The following is a 7,717-nucleotide window of genomic DNA, read 5'->3' as shown; positions in this document are numbered from 1 at the left end:
TTGTCTGCATCTACACGTCCGTAATGCTGGTGCAAGTGAGGTTTTCCAATGTCCACATGTCAACAGTCCTCCCTGCTTCCTCTTCAGAAAATCTAAGCAATCATGATCAGACATGAATTTTCCTCCCCGCCCACCTTCTCATTCTGTCTTCTGTCCCCTTTCCTTCCAGTCTCAGCCCAAAAGGTCGACTGTTCCTTTCCATAGATGCTGCCTGACCTGCTGAGTTCCTCCAGCATTTTGTGTGTGTTGCTCAAGATTTCCAGCATCTGCAGAATCTCTTGTGTTTGTGATTTCCCCCAGACAGCCTCCTTGCTGTCCTTGACTAATCTGTGCTTTTCTAAGTAAATAATTTCCCCTCAGCCAAAGTCTTTTAACTTTTCTGTTTATCGTTTCCTCTTTTTCCAACCAGGGTGTGTTGTGAGTAATTCTCCAGCCTTCTAGCAGCCACACTCTCCTCCCCATGACAAGAATAAACCAGCTCACCAGTTTACCTTTACAATCAGAGATACATTTCATCTGGACCAGTTGGCTTATCCGTTTCTAAAGAAACTAAATCCTTTGCGCTTACTGTATTTATTCCATCCGGTACTTTAATGTGTTCCTCTTGAAGTTCAAAGCTGATGAAGAATCTTGATAATCTGACATTAACATTTTCCCAGTTTTAGAATGGAAAATGGAACACCACTGCGTTGTGTTGAATTTCTACGGCGGAGAACATTTGGATTGTTTGTATCACAGCCTGGTATGGAAGCTCCAGTGCACAGGATCACAAGGAACTGCAGCAGGTTGTAGGCTCAACCAGTTCCATCAAGAGCATAACCTCTCCAACAGCAAGGACATCTTCAAGAAGGCAGCATTCATCATTAAAGGCTCTCTCCATCCGGGACGTGCCCTATTCCCATTGTTACCCTCAGAGAGGAGGCACAGGAGCTTGAAGACACGCACTCACTAATTCAGGAACAGCTTCTTCCCTACCACCAGCAGGTTTCCAAATGGTGCATGAACCCATGAACACTAAATCACTATCCCACTATTTATTTATTTATTAAACTTATAGCAATTTTTATTTCTTGCACTGTATTACTGTCACAAAACAACAGATTTCATAAATGCATGAAATTCTGCAGATGCTGGAAATCCAAAGCGCAGAAAATGCTGGAGGAACTCAATGGGCCAGGAGGCATCTATGGAGGGGAATAAACAGTCACTGTTTCGGGCTGAGACCTTTCAGCAGGACTGGAAAGGAAGGGGGAAGAAGCCAGAATAGAAGGTGAGGGGAGGAGAAGGAGGACAAACTAGAAAGTGATAGGTGAAGCTAGGTGGGTGGTGGAGGATGAAGTAAGAAGCTGGGAGGTGATCGGTGGAAAAGGTAAAGGGCAGGAGAAGAAGGAATCTGATAGGAGAGGAGAGTGGACCATGGGAGAAAGGGAAGGAGGAGGGAAATGAGCAGGATGTGATAAGCAGGTGAGGAGAAGAGATAAGAGACCAGAGTGGAGAATTGAAGAAGAGAGAAGGGGGAAGGAAAACAAGTTACCAGAAGATGGAGAAATTGATGTTTGTGCCATCTTTGTGGCAGAAGAGGAGGCCATGGACTGACATGTTGGAACGGGAATTGGGATAGGAATTAAAATAGTTGGCCACTGGGAAATTCTACATTTTGCAGATGGAGTGGAGGTCCTTGACAAATTTATGACACATGTCAATGATAATAAGTCTGATTCTGAAGTTGCAGCTTCACCACATTGTGAAGGTTTCCCTCTGTAAGAGACGCCTGGAACACTTATAAGTCAAGTGTGGGAAGATTATGTTGGTGTCAATGAAAGGTTTGGTGTGCAAAATTCACTGAAATACTTGTACATTGTTGCTTAAAGTATAAGTGGGACTTCACCGGTGAACTAATAGCTGATTACTTTGTTATGGAATTCTTCTTTTTTAATGAATTCTATTGGGTTTCTTTGCTTTGTGGCTGCCCGTAAGGAGACAAATCTCAAGGTTGTATAAAGTAAACATGCAATACCTTGGTAATAAATGTTCTGTGAACTTTGAACTTTAATTACTCCTTGGTGAACACTACAGATTTTATGTTGCATCTGGATTCCAATCCCTTCCAATAAATTATAATCAATTTGAATCAGAATCGGTGATCGATGGGACTAGGCAGATTAATAATTTGGCATGACTAGATGGGCCGAAGGGCCTGTTTCTGTTTTGCTGTGTTCTATGACTCTAATCAGAACCGGAATCTGGTTTGGTGTCACCAGCATATGTCATTTGCAGCAGCAATACATAATAATAAAGAACACAAATTACGATTTTTATGTACATTGTACGTACATACATGTATGTATATATACAATATATAATATTAAATTAAATAAGTAGTGCAAAAACAGAGCTATATATGTACTGAGAAAGTGTTCATGGGTTCATTGTCCATTCAGGGATCTGATGTCAGAAATATTGAGCGTGTGTCTTCAGGCTTCTGTACCTCCACCCTGATGGTAATAATGAGAAGAGGGCATGTCCTGGGTGACGGTGTCCTTAATGATGGATGCCACCTTTTTGAAGGTGTCCTCGATGGTGGCGAGGCTGGTGCCTATAATGGAGCTGGCTGAGTTTATAAATTTTTGCAGCTTTTTCCAATCCCGTGCATGGCCCATCCGTACCAGATGGTGATGCAAGTTAGAGTTGTGTATTGGCTATGTTACAAGACTAATAACCAGAGTTCTGGACAATGGATCTGGAGACCAAAGTTCAGATCCCACTATAGCAGGTGGGAATTCAACAGCAAGTCATTTACAGTATACAGTACTGTGCAAATGTTTTAGGCACTCTAGATTTTTCAATGGTATGACCTCCATAGGACACTGATCTCAATGTCATTGAGGCTCTCTGGGATTACCTGGAGAAACAGAAGCAAGCAAGACAGCCAAAGTCAGCAGAAGTGCCTTGGCAAGTTCTCCAGATGCTTGGAACAACCTACCAGCCCATTTTCTTACAAAACTATTCGACAGTGTACCTAAGAGAATAGATACAGCTTTAAAGACAAAAGGTGGTCACACCTAATATTGATTTGATTTAGTTCTTTACAGTTCACTGCTCTTTATAGTATTTTTTAAAAGTATTTAGACTCTTTTCAATTCATTATTTTTGAAAGCATCTTCACTTTGTAGATTTTTTTTACATGTGCTTAAGATTTTTGCACAGTACAGCAAAACTTAATACTAACAAGAAGAAGTTAGCAGTAATAACCATGAAATTAATGGAGTGTCATGGAAAACATCTGGTTCGCAAGAGTCCTTCAGGAATGAGGTCCATACCATCTCCTGAGTGTGACTGCATACTCACTAGTCTGTTGAATCTCACCTGTCTCCTCAGCTTGGGGCTGTTAAACTTGGGCACAATATTCTAGACTTTAAAATTAACTATGTTTTAAAATTTTATATATGATACTTCAACTTCTACCTTAATCATGTACGTATGTTCCAATCTCTGGACTACCCTCTGTGCAATTAATAAAACTTAAAAAAACAAATCAAGAGTGGTCTGTTTTCCTAACCGATTTGCTTTCTTTAAGAATTATTTAACGTTACTGATGTGGGTGAGGGGTTGTGCAACACAGGACTTGGAGATTTGCCAGTCAAGAGCAGTTTGGAACCTCCTTTGTAGGTTGTTACTCTGACCACCACCGCAGGATCGATTCATCTGGAGTTCTCAACAGCTCTTTTTTGCCATAACATTAACAAAATTCTCCAAAGGTGGTTCTTTAGGACTTTCTTCTGCAAACTTCTGCAGATGTAAAATAGAGGGCTATAGGTAAGCCTAGTAATTTCTAAGGTAGGGACATGTTTGGCACAACTTTGTGGGCCGAAGGGCCTGTACTGTGCTCTAGGTTCTCTATGCACTTTGGAGAACATTCTAACAGGTTGCAGAACCGTCTGGTGTGGACGGGCTACAGAAAGTTGTAAACTCAGCCGACTTCATCATGGACACGAGCCTCCACGGCATCAAGAACACCTCGAAAAGGTGGCATCCATCATTGAGCACCCCCTTCACCCAGGACGTGCCTTCTTCTCATTGCTACCATTGGGAAGAACACACACTCAACATTTTAGGCTTCTTCCCTTCCATCATCAGATTTCTGAATGGACAATGAACCCACGAATACATCCTCAGTATTTTTCCTCACTTTTTGCACTACTTATTTATTTCTGATATACTGTATATTTCTTATTGTAATGTACAGTATATTGGTTTTTTTTTGTACTTTACTGCTGCCACAAAGCAGCATATTTCACTTTAGATGCCAGAGATAATAAACCCGAATCGGACCCTGATTCTGATTCTTCAAGTCTGGATCTCTGGTGGCTGCTGAACCCAACATGGGAACCATGGACCCCTGCTCAGATGAGGCAGGACCTATATGGGGCGGGGAGGAATGCTGGTTTCTGATGTGGCGAACTCATGCAACTTCATCAGGCCCCCGTCTGCTCCCGATGCACAGATTCAAGAGCCATAATTCCATTCCAAATGCTCCTTGTCCACTTTGAGAGATTTCCCAGTGGGAATGCTACATTCCTTCAAGGAGACCTCCAACAGATCTATGATTCTTTTCCTCTAAACCCATCAGGAATGTTGCAACTGCTAGTTTTCTACATAGTTCTGTATCACAATTAGCATTCTTTCCCACAGTAAAGTATCATGTGGACTTCCATTTTAGTAACATATGGCCACAGACAATGAATGGACCCTATTCTTTTGACTGATTTTAATGATAGAATTCCTTTTGATGTCATGCTGACATGCCACAAAATGTAACTGAAATGCAATTTGTACTTTGACCTTTGAACTTTGATGGCACGGGTTCCATTCACTTGATTGGAATTTTAAGTTTTCCCACCGCTCCCGACAGCAACAAATCTTCCAAAGTAAAAGCTGCTGATTATTAAGTGTGAGTGTTAACCAAAATGCAAGAATCCATCCAGTGGGAATTAACAGAACCCTGGTGTTTTCCAACAGTCGATTCCAACACTGATAACATAGAACACAAAGGATAAGTATTTCTCCTGAGTTATCGAGAGTGCCGTCTGTATTTTGGGGACCAGTACTTGTTACTGTAAGGCTTAGATACAGAGGAGGTGGAGAGATGTGGCCATTAGCAGGTGAGTTTTGGACCAGAGGGCACAGCCTCAGAACTGAGGGATGTCCATTTGAACAAAGGTAAGAGGGAATTCCTCTGGTCAGAAGGTACAGAATCTGTGGATTTCATTGCCACAGATGGCTGTGGAGGCCAAGTTTCCAGCTTCCTCTCACAGTCCAAAGGTTGGTGGGTTAATTGGTCATTGTAAATAGTCCTGTGATTAAATCAGGGGTTGCTGGGCTCAAAGGGCTGGAAAGGCCTGTTCCACGCTGTATCTCTGAATAAAATAAATAAAAATAAATAAGTCATTAGGCATATTTAAAGTGGAGCTTCTTGATTAGTCAGGCCATCCAAGGTAATGGGGAGAAGACAGGAGAGTGGGGCTGAGAGGGAACATCATTCAGATATGATCAAATTCTGCTCCTATGTGTTATCGTCTAAAATGCCTTGTTTTTAGAGAATAGCTTGCAATGATTCCTCCTGGAAGACAAAAACATCCACTTGAGCAGGCTTTGAAGGTTCTTGATTCAAAGTTCAAAGTAAATTTATTATCAAATAAATAATTGTACTTTGATTGGAGTACGGCACAGATGCAGTAGGAGCGTTTCGGTGCAGCTCTTTAAAAGGTGGGAAGATTTTTCTGCGGGAGTTGTTGACCGAGTACAATGCAGACACGGTGGAAGCAATCCTGCACAAGTCCAGTGAAGAACTTTCAAGAACAGGAGTCATTGATTGGAGTACAGTACAGATGCAGTAGAAACATTCCTGTGCAGGTCCAGCGTGAGCTTTAAAAACCCAGACTCCATAAAAGAGGGGTAACGTCTAGCGGAGAGGTCATCATGGGTCATAAGAGTGATCTGACAGAATGGCAAGGCTTTGGCTCAACAGGGCTTCAGCAAGAACTGGCGGAGGCAAAGTAGGTAAGTTCATTCATTATTTCTTATTTAAATCTTGAGAGAGTAGGGGGCATGTCTACAGGGTCAGTATACTGTTCTGGGTGTCAGATTTGGGATTTCTGGGAGACCACCGGTCACATCTGCTCCAGGTTTACCGAGATGCAGCTCCTTAGAGACCGTGTTAGGGAACACGGAACTGGAGCTGCAGCTTGATGACCTTTGGCTTGTTAGCGAAAGTGAAGAGGTGATAAACAGGAGCTACAGAGAGTAGTCACCCCAAGGCTACAGGAGACAGATAAATGGGTGACTGTCAGGAGAGGGAAGGGAGAACATCAGATAGCGGAGAGCACCCCTGTAGATATCCACCTCAACAATAAGTACTTTATTTGAGTACTGTTGTGGGGAAATGACCTATCTGAGGGAAAAAACAGCGGCTGTGCCTCTGGCACTGAGTCTGGCCCTGTGGTCTAGAAGGGTAGGGAAAGGAAGAGGATGGTGGCTGTAATAGGGGACTCTATGGTTATGGGGTTCTGTGGACATGAAAAAGAAACTTGGATGGTAGTTTGCCTCCAAGGTGCCAGAGCCTGTGATGTTTCTGAATGTGTCCACAATATCTTAGAAAGGGAGGGTGAACAGCCAGAAGTCGTGGTACATATTGGTACCAGTGACATAGGTAGTAAAAAGGGGGAGGTCCTGAAAACAAAATACAGGAAGTATTTCTGAGAAGCAGGACCTCAAAGGTAGTCATCTGGGGATTACTGCTTGTGCCACGCAACAGTGAGGATAGGAACAGAATGAGGTGGCAGATAAATGCACGGCTGAAGATTTGGAGCAGGAGGCAGGGATTCAGATTTTTGGATCATTGGGACCTCTTCTGGGCAGGAGTGACCTGTACAAAAGGGATGAGTTTGCACTTGAATGCAAGAGGGCCAATATTCTTGTGGGCAGGTTTACTAGAGCTGTTGGGAGTGATTTAAGAGCCTTCTCTGGTTGGCTGCCAGTGGTGTTTCTCAGGGGTCAGTATCGGGACTGCTAGTCGCATATTGTTTGTCGATGATTTAGATAGTGGAATTCATGGCTTTGTGGCAAAGTTTGCAGATGATACAATGACAGGTGGAGGGGTAGGTGGTGCTGAGGAAGCAATGTGATTCCAGCAGGACTTAGAAAAATTGGAAGAATGGGCAAAAAAGTGGCAGATGGAGTACAGTGTTGGGAAATGTATGATCATGCATTTTGGGAGAAGGAACAATAGTGCAGACTATAATCTAAATGGGGAGAAGATTCAAACTTCAGAAGTGCAGAGGAACTTGGGAGTCTTTGTGCAAGACCCAGAAGATTTATTTACAGCTTGAGTCTGTGGTAAAGAGGCAAATGCCATGTTGACATTTATTTCAAGGGGAATAGAATATAAAAACAAGGAGATAATGCCTTTATAAGACACTAGTCAGGCCACACTTGGAGTTTTGTCAACAGTTTTGGGCCCCATATCTCAGCAAGGATATGTTCTCATTGGAAAGAGTCTAGAGGAGGTTCACGAGGATAATTCTGGGAATGAAGGGGTTAACACTTGAGGAGTGTTTGGCAGCTTTGGGCCTGTAATCACTGGAATTTAGAAGAATGTAGTGAGGGGTCTCAATGAAACCTCCCAGAATTTGAAAACACTAAGTAGGGTGGACATGGA

The sequence above is a fragment of the Hypanus sabinus genome, chromosome 16, assembly GCF_030144855.1.
Source record: "Hypanus sabinus isolate sHypSab1 chromosome 16, sHypSab1.hap1, whole genome shotgun sequence".
Lineage (NCBI taxonomy): Eukaryota > Metazoa > Chordata > Chondrichthyes > Myliobatiformes > Dasyatidae > Hypanus > Hypanus sabinus.
The sequence above is the reverse complement of the archived record's forward strand: the minus strand, read 5'-3'. Positions refer to the sequence as shown.